Source organism: Eleutherodactylus coqui, chromosome 8 (genome assembly GCF_035609145.1).
Source record: "Eleutherodactylus coqui strain aEleCoq1 chromosome 8, aEleCoq1.hap1, whole genome shotgun sequence".
Lineage (NCBI taxonomy): Eukaryota > Metazoa > Chordata > Amphibia > Anura > Eleutherodactylidae > Eleutherodactylus > Eleutherodactylus coqui.
In genome coordinates this window covers 4,623,699-4,643,884 of record NC_089844.1, presented here as the reverse complement: position 1 = coordinate 4,643,884, position 20,186 = coordinate 4,623,699, and the positions used below count along the sequence as shown (strand labels likewise).

General features: G+C 48.7%; 1 protein-coding gene across 1 annotated transcript in view; it reads left to right on the top strand.

Annotated features, from left to right (window-relative positions):
* Positions 1 to 20,186, top strand: part of TMEM163 (transmembrane protein 163) — a 428,078-nt gene that overhangs the window by 330,941 nt on the left and 76,951 nt on the right. The gene's annotated exons all lie outside the window — the stretch shown is intronic.

Sequence of the window (20,186 nt, the reverse complement as noted above, 5' to 3'; positions counted from 1 at the left end):
ATTCATTACACTAGTCAACAAATGTAACCTTTTTTTCTGTATCTGGTTTGCCAATAGGTTCACCTATTCACCGAATTTTGAGATGCTGAATTCAGTGCAACAATTAGATTCTATCACGTCACATTCCTGAGATATACAGCACTAAGGATGCATTCACATGAGCGTGTGCTGTACATAGGTGCACACAAAACCACGCATCATGTACATGCACAAACATGCATGCTGCTGGCAACCCCTTGCTGTAATTTTGGGGGAAGGGGTTTAAATATAAGCCCTTTCCTGAAAATCATCCCTGTTGTGTTAAAAAAAAAATATATATATATACACATACTGTAGCAGGGTGAGAGGAGAAGTCATGGATGGAAGATATGTCTCGCAGAGGTTGCTCAACTCGGTGATGTAGGCCTCGCATCCTCTCTCCAGTACAGGTTTTCACCTGAGCCAGGGATCCAGGTGGAGCTCAGGCACCTAGATGTAAAAGGAGTCAGTCTGCAGAGCAGGAGGTGGTGTGTGTGTGTGTGTGTGTGTCTGTCTGTCTGTCTGTGTCTGTGTGTGTGTCTGTCTGTGTCTGTGTGTGTGTCTGTCTGTGTCTATGTGTGTGTGTCTGTCTGTGTGTCTGTGTCTGTGTGTGTGTCTGTGTCTGAGAGCTTCAGACATGTGCACTGTGGAAGATTAAACAGGAGTTTGTCTTCCCCGGAGGCTGATGAGATCCCTGTGCACGCTACTACTGACTAGAGGAAGCTGCTCACAGGTCTGCTAAGAGGTTACTACCAAGGAGGCCCCACTTCAAGCTGATAAAAGCTGCCTGAAGCAGAACCACCGCTGCTATATGGTTTATTGCTATGGATAACAAGGACATTCAGATGTTCAGACTACTTACTGCATTGACCTTGAAGGACTTCTGATCCCCTTCTTACTGGGATACCAGCTGTTTATGTTTAACCTCTCGTGTGAATAAACAAACACCAACGGACTGTTGTTGTTTGCCTGATGTTTAAACCCCCCGGAGCGTCACAAGTGGTGGAGGATTGCGCTGGCAAAAAAAGATCCACTAATAAATGTCCTGGGTGAAAACAGCAATAGGAGCCTCTACAAGCATGGAGGAGGTGGTGAAACAGTTGGTGCAAGCAAATCTACAACAACAGGACACCAACCAACTCCGGATGAAGCAAATGGCTATACTGTCTGAGACTGTCAAAGAGGGGACTGTAGGTCTTTTCAGTAAAAAGACCAGTATGGACATACTAAAGACGGTAAGAGGGGCATTGCAGAAAATGACCCCAGAAGACGACATGGAATCTTTCCTCACCAGCTTTGAGAAAGTAGTAGAAAGGGAAAAGTTGCCTCCAGAGCAGTGGGTGGAGGTGCTAGCCCCCCTACTTGACTGGGGAGCCTCAGAAGGTCTACTATGACCTGACACAGCAAGACGCACGTGAATATGGCAAACAAAGCGGAAATCCTTGCTCGCCTGGGAGTTCGTATGGTGGTCAGAGCTCAACAGGTCCACAACTAAAGGTACCGCCCGGACAAACCTCCCAGGTCCCAGATATTTGACCTGCTACACCTGGCCCAGAAGTGGCTACAACCAGAGTCTTCCTCCCCTGCACAAATGGTGGAGAAAGTGGTGATGAACCGGTTCATGCAGACCCTGCCCAGAGCCATGCAGCGTTGGGTTGCTCAGGGAGATCCACTAGATGCAGATGCGCTTGTAAGTCTGGTGGAAAGGTACCTCACTGCGGAGGAGGTGTCTGCTGCTGTGGGATCTGTGTGCCATGACCCTAAACCTAAGGGGGGATACCCGGTCTGATGCAGAGCATTCCAGAAGGAACCAAGTAGCTCCACGTACTTGTTTGCGAGTGCCAGGCACCTGGGCATATTGCAGCTTACTGTCCTACCCGAGTTGAACCAATGGAATGTACATATTGACGCCGCTGCTCGTTATGGGCTCACCCCGCATGTGGCGCAGTTCCTTCAAGAGACCAACAGCCACAGATATGTCAGGTAACAGTGAACGGTGCCCAGGTTGCTGCGCTCGTCGACTCAGGGAGCCTGGTCACATTGATAGACGCCTCCCTACCACACGTGCTCACCCCTGAAGGAAGGTTGGGGGTGGTGTGCATTCATGGGGATACCAGAGAGTACCCGGTTGCCCAGGTATTGATAACCACAGACTCTAGGACTCGTCAGCATCAGGTTGGAGTGGTGGGAAAATTACTCCACCCTGTGATTGTTGGAAGAGACTTTCCCTTGTTTTGGGACCTGTGGATGAAGGTGTCACGCCCCGGCGATCCCATGGATACTGCAGGACTCGATAAGGGTACATTGGACCCTCTGATGGACAATTCTGTTGCTACCAATAACTTTCCCTTTGCAGGTGTGACTGTGGATGATGACGAAGTCCCATAACCACAGGAGCTTGATCTGGAGGTGGCTCTGAGTGACTTTCGGTCCACCCAAATCACTGATCCCAGGTTGAAAAATGCATTTGAAAATGTTTCGGTGGTCAATGGTACTGCCCGAAATGTGGGGGCTGAGGGGCGCTTTCCCGCTTTGTATAATGAATTGTTGTACCGAGTAACACAAGTACGAGGTGAGGTAGTGAAACAACTGCTGGTACCTGGTTGCTATAGACGCAGAGTCTTGGATATGGCTCACACACATGTATTGGGGGGTCACCTGGGAGCAGACAAGACACAGGAGCGCATGCTACAAAGGTTCTTTTGGCCAGGATGCATTCGTGAGATAACGTCATTTTGCCAGTCCTGTCCTGTTTGCCAGGTGACCGCACCTGTTCCTCAATTTAAAAGCCCATTGGTACCGTTGCCGATAATTGAGGTACCCTTTGAACGGATTGCAAGGGACATTGTGGGGCCCCTAGTAAAAAGCGCTAGGGGTCATCAGTATATACTGGTAATCGTAGATTATGCAACCAGATATCCAGAGGCGGTTCTGCTACAAAACACCTCGTCCGAAAGCATTGGAAGAGAATTGTCCCACATGTTTTCCCGGGTTGGTCTTTCTAAAGAGATATTGACTGATCAGGGAACACCTTTTATGTCCAAGATTATGGAGGAACTGTGTAAACTCTCGCAGATTAAGCAATTGCGTCCTTCTGTCTACCACCCGCAGACCGATGGGCTGGTAGAAAGATTCAACAAAACTCTAAAAAATATGTTGAAAAAAGTAGTAGAGAAGGATGGTCGCGATTGGGACTGTTTGTTGCCCTGCCTGGTGTTCTCTATTAGAGAAGTACCTGAAGCCTCCATGGGGCTCTCACCCTTTGAGTTACTCTATGCACGGCAACCCCTTGGATTGCTGGACATCACCAAGGAAACCTGGGAGAATGAAGTTACACCACATAGTAGTGTCATTGAGCATGTGGCAAAAATGCAGGAAAGGATAGCCAAAGTGCCGCTGGTGAGAGAACACCTCCTCAGGGCACAAGAAAGACAAGCCAGGGTGTATAACAGGTCAGCCAAGGTCAGACCGTTCAGTCCAGGGGACCGGGCGTTAGTCCTGGTGCCTACAGTAGAGAGCAAGTTCCTCGCCAAGTGGCAAGATCCATATGAGATTGTAGTTTACTTCCCCTACCTTTTCCACAAAGTACACCAGCCAGGAAAAAGAAAGCCCGTACAGTTGTATCATGTGAATTTATTAAAATCCTAGAAAGAGCGAGACTCCCTGACCTCGCCTCGCCTGGCGTTGGAGACAAGCAGTGGCATCCATGACGTGACAGTAGCAGAAACACTGTCAAAACCCCCAAAACAGCAGTGAAGAGTGTAAACAGATCCGTATTCCACTGTAGGCAGAGTTACCTGGGCACACTAACATCATTAAACCTGAAATTATTACAGACCCCCACAACAGTCAATGTAAAACCTTATAGGATTCCAGAGGCCCGCAGAGCGATAGTATCTCGGGAAGAAAATGCTGACCCTTGGGGTAATCGAGGAGTCAAAGAGCGGGTGGTCAAGTCCCATTGTGCTAGTGCCAAAACCCTCAGGAAACTAAATGAAGTCTCAAAATCAGATGCCAACCCGATGCCAAGAGTAGATGAGCTGATCGAGAGGCTAGGGCCAGCCAGATACAACTTCCCAGGATTTAACAAAAAGGTACTGGCAAATCCCCCCGTCAGCCGAGGCAAGGGAACAAACAGCTTTTCCCACTCCCGAAGGCTGTTTCCAATATGTAAGGATGCCTTTCGGGTTAAAAGGCACTCCAGCGACCTTTCAGAGGGCAATGAATAGAATATTACATCCCCACAGGAAGTATGCAGCGGCATACCTGGATGATATTATCATATTTAGTCAAGATTAGGATAGTCACCTAGGGAAAGTGCCGGCTGTACTAGATTCCCTTAGAAGGACTGGGTTTACAATTAACCCCCAAAAATGTGCCATTGGAATGGAGGAAGTCAAATACCTCGGCTACATAGTGGGAAGGGGTTGATCAAACCTCAAATCAACAAAGTGGAAGCCATACAAGATTGGCCCCGTCCATTAACAAAAAAACAAGTGAGAGCATTCTTGGGGATAGTGGGGTATTACCGGTGCTTTGTTCCTAATTTTGCCACAATAGCAGCCCTCTTAACAGAGCTAACCAAAGGAGAACAGTCAGTGATGGCTCAGTGGTCATCAGAGGCAGAACAGGCGTTCCAAGTCCTAAAACGGCTGTTGTAGATGATGTATGTTTATAGTGCAGCCAGATGCGTCAGATGTAGGACTGGGGGCCGTCATGTCGCAGGAAGTGAATGGAGAAGAGCATCCAGTGATGTTTGTAAGCCGGAAACTGTCTCCCTGTGAGAAAAGGTATGCCATCATTGAGAAAGAGGGATAAGCTGTAAAGTGGGCGCTGGGATCACTGAAGTATTATCTCCTAGGGAGGACATGTAAGTTAGTATCTGACCCCTTGAAATGGTTGAGTAAAAGAAAAGGCAACAATGCAAGAATTACAAGGTGGTTTTTGGCCTTACAGGAGTTTGAGTTCGATGTAGGACATAGGCCAGGTAAACTACATGGCAATGCAGATGCCCTTTCAAGGGTCCATTGTTCAGTGCAGTTGGTGCCCAGCCCCCCCCCCCCCCCCCCCCCCCGGCTTGGGGCAGAGGGGGAGGGTATGTAGCAGGGTGAGAGAAGTCAGGGATGGAAGATATGTGTCACAGAGGTTGCTCAACTCAGTGATGTAGGCCTCACTGCCTGTGATTGGCTGAGCTCTCAGACAATCAGATACAGCCCTTTCAGCAGGCGGGGATTTTAAATCCCCGTCTGCTGAAAAGCTTCAGAGCAGGGCAGGAAGAAGACAGGCTAGATGCGCCTGAGCCCCGGCAGCTGAGAAGTGAGTATAATTTTTTTATTTTTAACATTTTTACATATTTATAGCCCTTCCCCAAAAATCCCTGCAGGGCTTGCCAGAAGCCCATTGCTTTCAATGGGACTGCAGAAGTGCTGGTCCCATTGAAAGCAATGAGAGAGCATTGCGATCCTCTGCCACAGCTGTGACAGCTGTGGCAGGGGATTATTTACTCCCCACGGGGAGTCCTATTGGCACTGATCACCTTGACAGTGCTGTCACAGTGTTCAGTGACAAGGTGTCTCCCCGCTGGGGAATATTGATGCGCACCAGGGACCTATGGTGCACGCACGCCCTATGTTCTGCAGGTATGTGCGTTTGCACGCCTGTAAAACACGGACATGTGAACACACTATAGGTAACCAATGGTTCTAATAGGAACGTGTTTTTGTATGCACATAAACACGCTGGTGTGAATCCACCCTAATGTGAGGGTATACACTGTGCAACACTTTTTTTTTTTTTTATTTCATATATTGATACGTTTCTGTATAATTAAAACCTGCTGATTCCGCTGGTAACGTTGGATAATAGCGGCACATCTTATTTTCAAGTTATGAACCATTTCCTTTATTTACAGTTTGGACGCTCCTGTAGGAAACATTACTTTCCCTCTGTAAGAACCAGCAAGAGCTGCCCATCATATTGGGATTGTACTTCTCTTTGTAAGGGTCTTCAATGACTGAGATGTCTTGTGTGCAGAATAGAACCCATTGATTGCAATAGGTTTGCTCACATGAGTATATTTTTTCACATGATGTAAATCCTGTTAAAAAACCCAGCATGACCTTGTTGGGGCGTATTACACACTGCAATAAGCCAATGAAGTGAATGGGGGGCACAAATACGCAGTGAGGATGCAGGAATCTGGCTTATTTGTGCACCTTTCAATGAGCCTGTCTACTTTCTTCTTTCATATGCCAATATGCAGTGTATTCACTTAAAAACACACCAGAGCAGGTGAAAAACACGGGTATAGGCAATGTTTGTTATCTGCTTGTGTCCATGGGAATGAGCCCCAATAGTGACCCCTACAGTAGCCTCAGTAGTAATAATGAGCCCCATAGTGGCCACAGTAGTAATAGTTATCCCCCCCTGTGGTCTCAGTAGTAATAGTGACCCCCCCCCCCTCCATTGTGGCCACTGTAGTAACAGTGACCCTCATATTGACCTCAGTAGTTAAAGTGTCCCCTATATTGGTCCGAGTAGTAATAGTGACCACCATAGTAGTCCCAGGGATGCTGCCCAGCCAGAGGCCATTAGCAATCCTCCCATTGGATCAGGAATCTGTAATCTGGCATCATGAGGCACAGGTGATATTGCAGAAGGTACATCTGGATACAGAATTTTATCTTTCTGTTTACTGGAGAAACCTTTGGTATTCGTCATGCAGTAATAACAGTCAGTATGGTGGTCTGTTTGTTCTCGCCATACCATTGGATGGCGAATGGCGTTCTACTCTTGCCTTTCAGCCGCTGTGTGAGATGAGTGTTGCATGACACACAGATGATGTGTGGCACCACTGCTTATCTTGGTCACCAAGCTTCACTACCAAATACTTGTGATAGGCCCACTTTACCAAGGATGTTATTTTCCTGAACTGTGCCTTTGTTGTGAACTGTCTGGGTTGTTCAAGCATCCGCACCGCTCGGCCATATTGATATTACATTTTGTAAAATAGTCCCAGTCTAACCACTGACCTGTAAAAACACTGCTCATTAATGATAACTTGCTGGTGGATGATCCACAGCATTGATGCCGGGTGGAGACATACCCTATATGTTACATAAACCTACCCTTGTAGTGTTCAGTCAGCGCGGCGTGTAACAGTGATTACCAAATAGTTGTGCAATCAGTTTTGTTCTTTTTATTACACAAGGTTAATGGCGAGCCGACTGGATTATTTGTATAGGCAGATTTCTAAAAAAAAAGGGACAGCGGCAACTGGATTACATTATTCCCCATAACTGGGAAACCTTACATGGCAGAAAAAATGGATATCATATTTGAATTCAGCGCACTAAAGATACCATGAGCCGCCTAGCTGTTAAAAAAAATTGTCTTGCACAGTGTGCAGGGGGAAACACACCAGGCCACGACCAAATGCTGAGGGATGAACAAAACATAAAGTACTGGCATTCTCCAGATAACATAAACTTCAAGGAAAATCCTTTTAAATCAGCAGTCCAGCAATAGTAACACAAGTCCTTTAGAGTTCAATAAGGCAAAGTCTCAGCCCACCTTCCCTGCTGCGGGGTACGGTGTCTCCAGCTCGGGGCGGTGTCTCCAGCTCGGGGCGGTGTCTCCAGCTCGGGGCGGTGTCTCCAGCTCGGGGCGGTGTCTCCAGCTCGAGGCGGTGTCTCCAGCTCCCTGAACATGTCAGCTGCACCAATTTATGTCCACCACCAGTCCTGCTCAGGTGGAACTCCGTACCGAAGTGAGGAACGGACAGGATCTACATCATGGATGCTAGTAACCTCCGTGATCTATACCTTCCATTCCTCACTTCACCTCTCACCCTGCTACAAGTGTTATACAATACAGCCAAATAATGACTGGTTTTAAATGCAAAAAAGTGACAGAACTCAATAATGTTTTTCTGGTAATGTATTTAGGAGCATTGGACCAACAAAAGCACTAAGATTTACAAATGTAATGTTCAAACGTGTTTGGCCAAATGGGATGATGAAGCTTTTCTCATCACTGAAGGTAACCAAAGAAATCAAGGTCGGAATATAAAAATACTCATTTTCGGAGCTGTCCGTGCAGCTGCCCAATAGATCACTCACTGGGGATACTTAGTTATTGTCTTTTCTGTTGCCCAAAAAGCCATGCAGTCACTTTGAAAGCGGCTAATTTGAGATTTGTGAGTTTAGTGCCCCCGGTTGGATCTGTCAGTAATGTTCTGCTTTGTGGCCCAACAAATACGCCGTCTTTTAGTTTTCCGTCGCTCAATTTGGAAAACATGTCTTTCAAATGATTGAATGCCCGACCTTCTTCATCAAGAGCTTCTACAAAGTTCTTCATCAGGCTCAACTGGATATGAAGCGGAGGTAATTGACTTTACTCGGCTCAACCAATGGCGTATTCTTCCCATTCTCTTTAGCAGGTACATATGATTTCCTCAGGGGTCGTTCCTTGACTTTGTAGCGGTTGTTGGTGCCTCGGCTGGTGAACCCGCCCTGTAAACCTGCAAGCAGCGCTACAACCATGAAACCGCAGCATATCTGCCACTCATGATCGTTCTGTTTGATTGCCTCCAGTATCAGAGCCATGCTTCCATATGACTCATGTCCACTGCATAGGCCAAAGGCTGGAGCTTGTTGCATCGCTTCTAAGCCTGCGATGTGTTTTAACTGGCCCAAGGAAAACAATGGGCGATGCCTTCCAAGGGCCGCGAAAAAATAGGAGATGCAGCATTTTTTTTTCCCTCACAGCATCGCTCGTGTGTATGTCTCCATTTATAAGAATGGAGTTCATATTTGCGAGCTTTGTGCATCCCGCAACACACAAAACTCGTGTGAGATTCACGGCCGTGTGAATGTAGCCTTACTTTGTGTTTAAGAGCTATAATGGTCTTATTGACTCTGCACCTACTTTTAGTCCTGTGAGCTAAGCTTATGGGCTGACAGTAGGTGACCCACTGAGTCCATAGATGTAAATGTTATACTTACCTCCCCATTGTCCCTCGGTGTGAGAGTTGGAAGCCGCTGCAGAATGCATTGTGGGACTCACTGAATAGTACATTCGCTCTAATTCTATAATGGGCTGACTACTTAGTGGCACCGTTTAATGCACTGAGCATCAGCTTCCAGCACTGTCACCGGTGGAATAACAGGTGAGGTAAGTACAACACTTACATCCCCGGACTCAGCGGGTCACCTACTATCACTCCACAAGCTTAGTAGACAAAGAGTAGGTGGCTGGGAGTCTTTAATATTCTTGAGGTTTTAGAGTGAAGCAGAAACTAGTTGACCTTGTTGCTATTTTCTAGTTCCGGACATAGTTGGCTTGTGTAGTTGTAGTGGCCCAGAGTTTGGGCCCCCAGAGCCCGTATTCAGCTACCTCATGTGGAATGTCCATGTGTGTCTATATAAGTATGTCTGTGTTATCTAACTTGTGTATGTCCGTACCCAGGTCCCCCTAACCTGCACTGTGTCTTGTCAGTTGTCCATGTCTGGGTTAGGATTGGTTAGGGGGCAGGGTGATGTTTGGTCAAGAGGGAGAGAAGAGGATCAGAAAAAAAAATGTAGTCGGAAAGGAAGGACGTGAGGGGCCAAGCTTCGGCTCAGAGCAGCCAGTCTGAGATAAGCTCAAGCAGAGCCCAGCCTGGGTTTAGCTCAGGAGTCCTCCGAGCAGAAGGGTGGCAGACTCCGCAGACCCGGAAGGAGGACAGGCCTAGAGATCGTGAGTGAAAATTATGCCGGCTAGGTCAGAAGTCAGCGTGTCCTGGAAGGAAAGTAAAAAAAAACGTTTGCTTCCCTCCTTTCCTCCACGAACAACCGTGTAGAGCAGCCACCAGATAACTTGGACTGGCAGGCACATCTTCCAAACAGAGATAGAGAAGTTAAGGAATGAATGCCTGATATGAATGTTACCAGAAAGTCTACTGAAGTTGTCGTTGTCTGTAACATCTGCAAAGTGTAGATATCGGTGACGATCTATGGGGATGGGCTCTACTACAGCCTCATAGGCGCGGCCGTGTCTGGAACCATAGGACACATTCTGACTGTGGCGGAACTAAAACCGGTCAGACGTCCTTCACACGGGCTCTTCCTATGTGGCAAACCACTGCTGAGCTGACAGGGCTTCTATAGTGCTCTTTAGTACAGCTCGCTGGGCTGGGACACTGTGGGCACATTACTCTGCAGCGCTTAGAGCAGTTCTTTAGTATATTCATGCCCAGCGTGATGATTGGTACATTTTTGCCTTCCTTTCCTCATTCATTCTGCCCCCCTCTTTTCCTCTCTCCCTTTCTCCTGCCTCTTCCCCTCATTTACCTTCCTTTATACCTTCCCTCTGCCCCCCTCCTTTTCCTCTTTTCCTTCCTCCTGCCTCTTCCCCTCTGTTATGTCCGCCGGGCACACCGTGCCTCAGCATGGACACATTGGATCTGTCACCCACAGATCTCACACAAATGCACACACAGAACACCAAGGGCCAGGACGCAGCTCACGCCAACTCACAGAACAGGACTGTTCACACCTGGTGTCTGGAAACCTACACAGACACTGAACATGTCACTGTTCACACCAACACACAAGGGGTTGCATGCAACACAGAACAGGCTGTTTACACACTATGTCCGGCCACCTGCACAGACACGCACCACACATCATGCATAAAAGCCAAACCCTAGGGTGACAGCAAAACCCAACACAGAAACCCCACTCAGAGCTCACAGGCATACAGATAAACCATTGCTACTGCAAGTGTCCTCACACCAAAGGGAAAGGGGCAGACAGTGTACTGACATACAAGAAACAGTAAAAAAGGTGCACGAGTATCTTCACGAGTTAGAAAAGAACTTTATTTGCTCCACACAGAACAGGCAATGTTTCGACCACCATAGTGGTCTTTGTCAAGCTAATTAGCAAGCACAATATACACACCTTTAATACAAAAAGAACACCAATCATATAAAATAAAACACACCCACTTTCGGGTGTATACTATACCTGTCAGTTAGGAGCAGCAGGTATGGCAGCTTGGGGTCTTCAATAATTAAAAGGCATAGCTAAATCAGTAGAGGCACATGTCAAGGCATTACCATTATGTGGTCTGTCGCCCCTCATTGACCAGCGTCTCACTAAGCGAAGTGTGCATGTACGAGGTTTCAAAGATCTCGCGTGAACAACAGCGCTACTCTGCAGTACTTGAATCATAGTGAAGCCAATCAACGGGGGCCTGTCAAAGGTATAAAGAGATCCGACAATCAGGATAGCGGGCGCATCATCCCTGAATCTCTTTGCCATATTGGCTTCAACAAGTCTCAGTTCTACCCGTGTTTAGCTTGATCAGTATATAGCGATGGAAAAAGACCACACTAGCCCTTTTTACACAGGGAACAGTGGCAGACATTACCCACCTGACACACACATAAGACATCAGAAGTCTGGAGCCTGCACCTGTCAAAGGAAAGAGGAGAGGGGGTCTGCATATGATGCAGATGGGGACTACAGGTGTCCAGACTGTCTTCAGGGAAAGTAAGAAAGACACTACAGACCAGACGTGCATAACATAGCAGAGTGGGATTAGCACAGAATGCCTTCTTTCTGCCACCCTGCCACACTTTTCCTCTCTCTTCCTTTTGCCCCCTCTCCTTTACCACCCTTTCTCCTTTTTTCTGTTTTCCCTCTCTATCCACCTTTTTCCCTTAATTCTGCCTGCACCCTCTTATCTCTCCCTTACTTCTTTCTCCCCCTTTTTTGGCTTCCTTTCTACCTTCCTTCTGCCTCTGAACACTCTTTTCATCACTCCATTCCTTCTGCCTCCCCCCTCTTTTCCTTCTGTCCCTTCCTTTCTAATTTTTTACTGCTTAAGCCGATCTTTTCCTCTCTTCACCTCCCTTTCTCTCTTCCTTTTGCCTCCCTCCCTTCTTTACCTTCCTTTCTCCCTTCCTTCTGCCCATCGCTCTTTTCATCTCTCCGTTCCTTCTGCCTCATCCCTTTTCCTCTGTCCATTGAATAGTTTTCTCCATTCCTTTCTACGTACTTTCTGCCTAAGCTGCTCTTTTCCTTTCTCTGATCCTTCTTCCTACCTCCTATTTTCCGCTCGTCCTTCCTTCTGCCTCCCACTCCCATATTTTCCTTTGCCCTTCCTACTGCCTCCCCCTCTCCCTTTTCTTCCTTTTTCCCTTCCTTCTGCCTCCCCCCTCTTTTCCTCTCTCCCTTTCTTGTGCCTCTCCCCTTCTTTTCCTTTCTCCCTTCCTTCTACTCAAACCACTTTTCCTCTCTCCCTACCTATCTGCCCCCACTCATTTCCTCTTCCTTTATCTTGCCTTACCCCTTCTCTGTTATCTTTTTCTCTTCCTTCATTCTGCCTCCCGCCTGCTCTTTTCCACTCTCCCGTCCTTCTTTCCCTTCCCTCTCAATTACCTTACTCTCTCCACTCTCCTTTACCTTCCCTTCTCCCTGCCTTCTGCCTCCTCCCTTCTTTTCCTCTTTCTCTTCCTTTTACCTCCTGCCTCTTTTCCTGTCTCCCTTCCTTCTGCTTCCCCCTCTTTTCCTCTCTTCCTTCTTTCTGCCTCCACTCCACCTTTCATTTCCCCTTTCTCCTACCTCCCATTCATTTACCTCCCTTTCTACTTCCTTCTGCCTCCCCCTCTTTTGCTATCTCCCTTCTTTCTGTCTCCCCTCTCTTTTCCTCTTTCCTTTCCTTCACCTTTCTCCCTCTTTTCCTCTCTTCCTGCCATTTGCCTCACCTCCTCTTCTCTCTCTTCCTTCTGCCTTCCTCTCTTTTCCCTGTCTTCTGTCTCCTACATTCTTGCTTTATCTTCCTGCCTCCCTTCTTCCTGCTTCCTCTCCTACTTTACCTTCCTTTAACCCTTCCTCCTGTCTTCCCCCTTCTTTTCCTCTCTCCCTTCCTTCTGCCTTCTCTCTTTTTTATTTCCTCCATTCCTTCTGCCTCCTCTCATTCTTACCTTCCTCTCTCCTACCCTCGAGGCTACTTTACCTTCCTTTAACCTTTCCTCTTGTCTCGCCTCCTATTATCCCCTCTCCCTTCTTTCCACCTCCCCCCTTTCTTACCTTCATATCTCCCATTCTCTTGCCTATCCTCCTACAACTTCCTTTTCCCCCTTTCTTCTGCCTCACTTCCTTTCCATTACCTTCCTCCATCCCTTCCTCCTGCTTTCCCTCTCCATTGCCTTCCTTTCTCACTTCTTTCTGTCCCCCTACTTTTCCTCTCTCTCTACCTGCCTTCCTGCCTCATTTGCTCTCCCTTTCTTCTGCATTACCCACTCTTATTTTCCTTTCTCCTTTCCTTCTACCTCCTGCCTATTTTCCTCTCTCCTTCCTTCTGCTTCCACTCCTCTTCCTTTTTACCATCTTTCTCCCTTTCTTCTGTCCCCACTCTTCTTCCTCTCCCATATCCCCCTTACTCTTTACCTTCCTTTTGCCTCCCCCCCCCACTTTTCCTTTCTATTCCTTCTGCCTCCCCCTTCTCATTCCTCTCTCTCTTCCGCCTGGCTCTCCTCTCCTTTATGGTCCTTCCTCCCCCTCTTTCCTCTCTCACTTCCTTGTGCTTCCTCTCCCTCTTTCCTCTCTCCCTTACTTCTGCCTCCACCCATCTTCCCCTTAACCTACTTTCTCCCTTCCTTCTGTCCCCACTCTTCTTCCTCCCCATCTCCCCCCTTACTGTTTACCTTCCTTTTGCCTTCCCCCCACTTTTCCTCTCTCTATTCCTTCTGATTCCCCCTTTCCATGTACCTTCCTCACTCCCTTACTTCTACCTCTCCCCTCTTTTCCTCACTCCCTTCCTTCTGGCTCTCCTCTCCTTTACGATCCTTTCTCCCTTCGTTCTGCCTCTCCCCTCTTTTCCTCACTCCCTTCCTTCTGGCTCTCCTCTCCTTTATGATCCTTTCTCCCTTTGTTCTGCTTCCTCTCCCTCTTTCCTCTCTTCCTTTCTTCTGCATCTCCTCTCCTTTACGATCCTTTCTCACTTCCTTCTGCTTCCTCACACTTTTTCCTCTCTCCCTTCCTTCTACTCCCCTTTCTTTTCCTTGATCCCTACCTTATTTCTTCCATCCTTTAGCTCCCCTTTCCACTTTTCCTCTACTTTTTCTGTCACTCTTCCTCTGCCTCCTTCCCTCTTCTTTTCCACTGTCCCTTCCATCTACCTCCCCCTCCCTTACCTTCCTCCACCCTTTTCAGCTTTTCTCCCTTCCTTCTTCCTGCCCTTTCCCTTCCTCTCTCTTCCTTTGTCCACCCCTTAGCTTCCTCTTTCCTTCTTCTCCTTTCTACATTCCTTCTGCCTCCCTTACTGTTATCCTTTTCTCCTGCCTGCCCCTCTGTTTTCCTCTCTCCCTTCCTTCTGTCTCCCCTTTCCCTCACCTTCCTTCTGCCCCTCTCTCTTAGCTTCCTCCCCCTTTCTCCTACCTCCCACCCTCCTTTACCTTACTTTCTTCATCATTCTGCTTCCCCCTTTTTCTCTCTACCTTCATTTTGCCTTCCTACCTCTTTTCCCTGATTTCTTCCTTCTGCTCTCCCCCCTCTTAATCTCTTTCCCTTTCTTCTGCCTCCCCTTGCTTTCTAACTTTCCTCTCTCCCCCCTTCTTTTTGCCTCCCCACCCTTTTTAGTTTCCTCTCTCTATTCCTCCTGCCTCCCCCCTCCTTTATCTTCTTTATCCATTCCTTCTACCTTCCCCTCTTTTCCTCCCTCCCTTCCTTCTGCTTTCCCACTCTCCCTTACCTTTCCCTCTTCCTTCCTGCTGCCTCTCTGCTCTTGCCCTCCTGTTTTCCTTCCTCCTGCCTCATGCTCTCTCTCTTACCTTACTCTCTCCCTTCCTGCTAACTCCCCGCTCTTGCCCTCCCATTTTCATTCCTTCTACCTCCCTTCCTCTTTTCCTCTCTCTCTTTCTTCTACCTGTCCCCATTTTTCTTCTCTCCATTCCTTCTGCCTCACCCCTTTCCCTTCTCTCTCTCTCTCTCTCTCTCTCTCTCCTCCCCCCTCCCCCCCCCCTCCTTTTTTTTTTTTTTTTCTTTCTTCATTCAGCCTCTCCACCTTCCTTACCTCCCTCTCGGTCTTCCTCCTATGTAACCCTTTCTTCTGCCCTCCACTTTTCCTCTCTCCCTTCCTTCTGCCTACCAAGGTAGTTTTCTCAAAAATTACGACATAGTAGTGCAACACCCCAGAGGGGAACTCGGGACACTTGACAACCATGGAGACCTGTGAGGCATAAGTGTTGGCTTATCACAGCAGCACTTACCAGGCTCTGGTCCCTAAGGGATGACACATAGCCAAGGCCAGAGCAGGATTGCAGGCCACCTTTGACACCCCTAGGATAGGGAATACTAATAAACAGGATGAGGGGGGTTGTAGTTATCACACATGATGCCACTATTCCCACAGACCAGTATGCTGCACGGCGCAAAATAAACACAGACACTGGTGTATAGTACCTCAGGTCCCCAGAAACGGTTAGGGCCCGGTATAACTTTACTTGTATTAAACTTTTGGCAAACAATTCTTCACAGACAAAGCAGAACAGAGATCAGAGGTAGGGAGGATACACAGGATGAAACTGGTCCTACGGTCCTCTTTATCTGTCAGGTACCACTCCTGGACCGGGAGGGGTCACTCTACAGACATTCTGGCAGCAATTATTTACTTAACCCCTTCCTGCTGCAGGGCGTAAGTTTACGTCCTGGCAGCCTGGTACTTCCCGCAACAGGACGTAAACTTAAGTCCTGGAGATAGCGCGGGATCACATATGATCCCGCGCTATCCCGCAGCGGGAGTCGGCTGTCAGTCACAGCCGGCGTCCCGCTGCAACAGCGGGGGGTCATCGGAGATGCGCCTCCCGCTGTTAACCCCTTCCCTGCCGCGATCTAAGTAGATCGCGGCAGGGAAAGAGTCCACAGAGGGAGCGCGGCTCCCTCTGTGTCTCCGGCCGGCTCTCGAGCCCGGACTGTTGCCATGGTAACAGGACGCCAGACACTGGCGTCCTGTATTACCAGTGCCTGAGATCGCTGTATAAGCGATAAGGCATGGCAGAGCAGTAGCTCTGCCATGCCTTATGACAGCGATCATCAGGGCAGTGGTGAAAGTCCCTCAGAGGGACTCATATTGTGTAAACAAAACAAAGATTAAAAAAGTTAATTAAAAAAATGTAAAAAAAAGAGTAGAAAAAAACATTTTTTTATGCTTTTTCTCAGATTAGCATAAAAAAAGGTAAAAAAAAAAATAAACCCCCACATATTTGGTATTGTCGCGTCCGTAACGACGCGTACAATAAGTTGCACATGCTTTTGACTGTGCACGAAAAAAAGCGTTTAAAAAAACACTAAAAAACTGAGGCTAAATGCTAATTTTTAGCATTTTGCCTCACTAAAAACGCAATAAAAGTGATCAAAAAAGCCGTATGTACCCCAAAATGGCACCAGTAAAAACTACAGCTCGTCTCGCAAAAAATAAGCCCTCATAGAGCTCCGTACATCAAAAAATAAAAAAGTTACAGGACTTTGAATGCAGCCATTTAGAAAAAAAAAAAGATTTCCAAAAAAAGGGTTTTTATTGCAGAAAAGTGGAAAAACCTAAAAAAAAATGTAAGAATTTTGGTATCGTTGTAACCGTACCGGTCGGCAGAAAAAATGGAATGTCTTATTTATGCTGCATAATTAGCGCTGTAAAAAAAAAATAAAAAATCTATGGCAGAATTGATGCGTTTTCTCTCCCTGCTATCATTAAAAAAAAAAAAAAAAGTTTTACAATATAGTCTATGTACCGAAAAGTGGCACCGATAAAAACTACAGTTCGCCACACAAAAAACAAGCCCTTATACGGCCGCGTCGACGGAAAAATAAAAAAGTTATGGCTTTTGATAAACGGAGAAGAAAATCCGCCAAAAATTGTTGCGTCCTTAAGCCCAAAATAGGCCGAGTCATGAAAGGGTTAAAGGATTAGCATTAACACGCTGCATGGGAGATGCGTGGGTGTGACTGGTAGCGTACTTCTGTGCGGTGATCCTAACTTTGGCCCACCGTAATTTGAATTAGTACCTTTACGATGTGTCTCTATATACAGAATTACTTAGGGATGCTCTTTCCTACGGTTTTGGGACTCACTCCACTCACATCCAGATTTCAGTCACTGTGGGATATCTCTCCTTCTCCTCCATCTTCATCACAAGAAAGCTGAAAGTGCTTCCATGTGGCTCTTTGTTAGGTCAGGATTCCCGATTTTCCTGCTCTGAAGCACTCTTATGTATACTTTCACTTACATCACATGACATGACAGACTGATACATTTACATGCAGGCAAGGGGTTGTCCCCTTGTGAGAAGCGCATGCAAGCACTTTCGTATAGCCATTACAATGCACTTTGTAATATACTTTGTGCATTGTATATGAGCCTTACAGAAGGTATATACTTATATACTCCCCTCCCCCTCCCCCCGTGTTGACGATCCTGTTGTCTCTGGATCCGACAAATTCTTGCTTGACGGCTTCTCCACCCATCAGGCCTGCGCAGCAGAGATTCTCAGCCTGTGGACCAGCCTGGTATGGTTCGCACACGCGCAGCAGAGATTCTCAGCCTGTGGACCAGCCTGGTATGGTTCGCACATGCGCAGCAGAGATTCTCAGCCTGTGGACCAGCCTGGTATGGTTCGCACACGTGCAGCAGAGATTCTCAGCCTGTGGACCAGCCTGGTATGGTTCGCACACGTGCAGCAGAGATTCTCAGCCTGTGGACCAGCCTGGTATGGTTCGCACATGCGCAGCAGAGATTCTCAGCCTGTGGACGAGCCTGGTATGGTTCGCACATGCGCAGCAGAGATTCTCAGCCTGTGGACCAGCCTGGTATGGTTCGCACATGCGCAGCAGAGATTCTCAGCCTGTGGACCAGCCTGGTATGGTTCGCACATGCGCAGCAGAGATTCTCAGCCTGTGGACCAGCCTGGTATGGTTCGCACATGCACAGTAGCTGCAGTCAGATCGCGCTTCATTCTTAGACAGCCACGGCGTGGATCAGAAGCTTCCAGCATTGACTGTCAGGCGGCGGAGCATAACTATTGCTGTCCCTCGGGGCTGTAGAGGGGGTAACGTGTGCTGTCAGTGTACTTGTCCCACTAAGAGGGGGAGTTTGAGGTTGTGCTGTCAGTGCACTTTGGTAATGGTGGTGTGTGCTGTCAGTGTACTTCTGTGTGTGTATACGGGGAGGGGGGGGGGGGTGCTGCCAGAGGGTGGGGTTTTACGCTGTCAGAGTACTTGTTTGGTGCTGTCTGCACACTTGCCGGGGTAGCGGTGCTGTCAGTGTACTTTTCAAAGGGGGGGTGGGAGTGCTGTCAGTGTACTTGTCAGGAAGGGTGCTGTCAGTGTATTTATCGCATGGGGGGGGGGGGGGGGTGCTGCCAGTATGCCAGTGTACTTGTTGGTGGGTGGGGTGGGGGTGTCAGTGTACTTGTTCTGCCAGGAGGCGGGGTTGGGGATGCTGTCAGTGTACTTTGAGGAAGGGAAGGGGTGCTGTCAGTGTACTTGTTGCCCCAGTGGGGGGATGCTGCCAGTGTACTTGTTGTGGGGCGTTGTCAGTGTATTTGTCGCACCATGGGGGAGGGCCTGTACTTGTCACACTGGGGGGCAGAGGGTGCTTGGGGTGCCGACAGTGTACTTGTCGCACCATTGGAGGGGTGCTGTCAGTGTATTTGGGGGGGGGGGGGGTCATGCTGTGAGTGTACTTATTGCACCGTGGGAGGGGGGTGCGGTCAGAGGACTTGTTTGGTGTTGCCAGTGTAATTGTGTGCGTAAAAGAGAGCTGCCAGTGTACTTGTTGTGCCGTGGCGGAGGGGGTACTGTCAGCGTACTTTTCGGGGGAAGGGCTGCTGTCAGTGTAATTGTCAGGGGATGGGGTGGTGCCAGTGTACTTGTCACGTCCTAGGGGAACTGATGCTGCTAAGGCTACTAATGTGGGGGAACTATTACGGCTGTGGCTACTATTGTGGGGGCACTGATGGTGCTGGACTGTGTGGGGGACTGTGGAGCACCATGTGGGGGCACTGTTATGTGGGAGCACTGTTCTGTGGGGTCACTGGGGGGTGGGGCACTGTGGGAGTACCATGGGGGGGTACTATGTGGGAGCATTATTTTGGGGACTGTGGGAGCACCATGTGGGGGCACTGTTATGTGGGGGCACTATGTTATGCGGGGTCACTGGGGGGGGGGGCACTGTGGGAACACTATGTTATGTGGGGTCACTGGGGGGGGGGGCACTGTGGGAGTACCATGGGGGGGGGGGGTACTATGTGGGAGCATTATTTTGGGGACTGTGGGAGCACCATGTGGGGGCACTGTTATGTGGGGGCACTATGTTATGCGGGGTCACTGGGGGGGGGGCACTGTGGGAACACTATGTTATGTGGGGTCACTGGGGGGGGGCACTGTGGGAACACTATGTTATGTGGGGTCACTGGGGGGGGGGCACTGTGGGAACACTATGTTATGTGGGGTCACTGGGGGGGGGCACTGTGGGAGTACCATGGGGGGGGTACTATGTGGGAGCATTATTTTGGGACTGTGGGAGCACCATGTGGGGGCACTGTTATGTGGGGGCACTATATGGTATGTGAGGTCACTGGGGGAGCACTGTGTGGGGGCACTGTTATGTGGGGTGCACTAAGTTATGTGGGGTCACCGGGGGGGGGGGCACTGTGTGGGGGACTGTGGGGTGCACTATGTTATGTGGGGTCACTGGGGGGGGGGCACTGTGGGAGCACCATTTGGGGGACTGTGGGAGCACCATGTGGGGACACTATGTTATGTGGGGACACTATGTTATGTGGGCTGCACTATGTTATGTGGGGTCACTGGAGGGGGGACTGTGGGAGTACCATGTGGGGGTACTATGTGGGAGCATTATTTCGGGGACTGAATGAGCACCATGTGGGGTCACCGTGTTCTGTGGAAATACTATGTTATGTGGGGTCACGGGGGGGGGGGGGGCACTGTGGGAGTACCATGTGGGGGCACTATGTAGGGGCAGTGTGTGTGGGAACTATGTGGGGGCACTGTGGAGGCACTTTGGGGGCACTATCATGTCTGGGCGCACTGTGGAGGCACTTTGGGGGCACTATCTTATGTCTGGGAGCACTGGGAGGCACTATGTGGGAGAACCATGTTATA